Genomic DNA, 3,029 nt, shown 5'->3' on the forward strand with positions numbered 1-3,029 from the left:
GTTCTAAATTTTCCCCTAAAGGGACTATCACACCCATCTTAGCATTCCTTTCTGTTCTGAATCCACCTATGCGCTACCCACACTTCAAGATATTCCACCTTTTCGCTCCAGGCCTGTCTGAAATGTACCCCTCCCTTTAAAAATTCCAACTTGTAAGGCATTGAGGAGTTCAAGTTTTAAGCACTAGTTGCTCATTCTCCTGCATGGTATCCTGCAAATAAAGCCCCTGTCTGCTGCTGCTACTCTGAGCTTCAGTGTTTGGCTTGGCTGAGCTAGGCGAGCAGACCCCAGTTTAGTTCAGTAACAACATGGAGGCTAAAAAGCCATTTGGTTCATATGTCTCTTATTTGAATTTGGATGACTTAGATTGGGCTTAGCGAGGCTGTTGACCAAAGCATCTACATGTGACCTCTTCATGTGGCATGGGCTTATCACAGCACAGTAATTGGGTTCCAAGAGGGATCATCCCAAAAAGAAAGGATCAGAGAGTGAGCATTCCAAGAGGCCCAAGTAGAAACTGCCTGGCCTTGAAAGTCAACTAGTATTATTTCCACTCTACTCCATTGGACAAAGCAATTACAACTCTGTTCAGATTCAAGGTGAGGGGACATTGACCCTTCTTTTAATGGGGTATTGACAAGGTCACAGTGCAGAAGAGCATAAGGGAAGAGAAATATTATGGTGACCATCTTTGGAAACTCAACCTGACACAAATGTCTTCCCTTCAAGACTTATAACATCCAGTCTCGTTTTGAGAGAATAAGCTGCTTCTCTTGTCAGGTTGCAGTCTGAAATGTCAGTTCTTGGAGTGCTCATGGCTGAAGAAGAAGTTCCCTGGAGAGACCCCCAGAGAACCTGCAAGAGGCCAACCTAATAACGATTGTCACTCCACACTAAGCAGGAAGCAGCCAGATGAGTTGATGCCCCTACCCAATGATTTGGACTGCTAGAATAGAGAGTGAGGACATGTTAGGTAGATAGTGAGGGATTCCGGGTCTCCTAGGGATGAAAGTGGGTGCCATTGTGGTTCACCTCCACCACATGGACTTTCAGAGAGGCTCATGGGAGATCCTCATGCATAGCAAGACTGAGGTTATGTAACTCCGAAGTGTCCATCAAAATGGTTTCATGGTGACATTTGAAACATGAGGGAGGTCCCAATCTGGACACCATAAAAAAAGACCCTGATCATAACCAAACCCTTTTTTGCTGTCTCTCTTGCTACAACAATGGGTCCAGTTGTCATCCATGGCATACGTGTCTCGCTCTGTAAACCTATATCTTGCTCTTGCCCTATAATCCCATCTTTCTCTCCTCAATAAACCTCATTTTCATGCTTGCCTTATTTTGGTGTGTCTGGTCATTCTTCAGCTATGAGCACACCAAGAACCTACATTTCAGATTGCCAAACCCAACACTCCTACTTTTCCCACACTTATGATCTCTATATGTAAAGATTTTACACACTTTTCTTCCCCTACTTAATACCATCTATCCTTAAAATCACAAATCAAGCCTTGACTATACCGCACACTTCTTCGGAAACTTTCACTACACTGATTTATTCCTGTCCACCCTTGACTCTTCACAGTCCTCATTTTGCATCTTAGCATTTAATTATGCTAAGTTATTAACTGCATTATGTGCTTCATTCTATTGCTATTCAACGTTCTTTAGAAGAACATGTCTTATTCCCCCCCCCCGACTAGATTCAAAATGACTTCTAGATTTCATTTTAAATTCCACTGTATGTGGCAGAGCTCTGGGTATAAATTTAACTGTAAAAAGGACACTTTGGGTTGAATAATGCTATCTGGTAGTTTTCAAGACCTATGACTAAGCACAGTTAATATGTTTGAATCTCTATTTTAATATATATGAAAATGCAATTGTGATTTACATGTCTCAATACATCCAACAAGCATAATTGAGAACATACTATATGCATAATAATATGCCAAGTGCTATGTATATTAGATATATGGCATGGGGCCATTTACTTTAAAGGCATTATTGTGAGGGAAATAAGTCATAGACTTGTACATGTGCACATGAAGAAAATCAAAATATTTTACTCCAAAATATATTTGTTTGACATAGTTTGAGATGGTTTTTCAGAGAGCCAGCAAACAGGAGTAACCCTGCAAAGTTGTCTTTTGTGGAAGAGACTTGCATTTGTAGTGAATCTGCATTGATGCAGCCTGGTTAGGAAAGATTAACTGAGAGTCTGACACCTCTAAAAGTCTGAGAGAAACATTCTCTGAGAGCTGCTACCTGTGAAGTTTCATTTACATAACAAGATCACCTCTGCTGGCCAGGCCTCATCTCCTCCACCATAAACCGTTTTGCCAAGATCCAAGCCCCCATTTTTTCTGTAACCTCGAGATGGTATATAAGCTTCTGAACCCCACTGGGAAGTGGGATAATCATTTTGTGATTCTCCTCTGTGCACACATGAATAAAATTATACACTTTTCTCCTATTAATCTGCCTTTCGTGAGTTGAATTTTTTTAGCAAACCTTCAGAGGGCTCAGGGGAAGTTTTCCCTTGGCACCTTCACACATGAAGATAGGAATATGTCAATAGCATAGAGAAGAACATATATATTGCTAAGGTAATTTAAAGGAGAGAGAGATTTGTTCTAACTAGGGTATTGAGAAAGACTCCCAAAGGAGAAGGTGTCATTCACAATAATATTATATTTGCACAAGGGGAGATTGACAAAGGATAGGTTCTATGCAAGGAAAGGGAACAGCTGATCATATTTAATTCAAGGGACACAAATTATTAGACTGCTGGGGGTCACCCTAATATTTCACTTAAGTTCCTTTTCACTCCACCCCAGAGTAAGGACTCTGAGCTCATAAGTTTTTTCAGTCTCTATAGTGTTCAGATTATCTCTATCTGTGATTTAGCTCTCTCCTTAAGGTAGTCATTTTAAGTGAAGTTTTTCTTGAAACCTATACCCTTTTCTCAGTAAAGAAAAGCTTTGCGTATAGATGCTTTCATTGTTCTCTTGAGTATTTAA

The sequence above is a fragment of the Propithecus coquereli genome, unplaced genomic scaffold, assembly GCF_000956105.1.
Source record: "Propithecus coquereli isolate 6110/MARCELLA unplaced genomic scaffold, Pcoq_1.0 Scaffold12, whole genome shotgun sequence".
Taxonomy (NCBI): domain Eukaryota; kingdom Metazoa; phylum Chordata; class Mammalia; order Primates; family Indriidae; genus Propithecus; species Propithecus coquereli.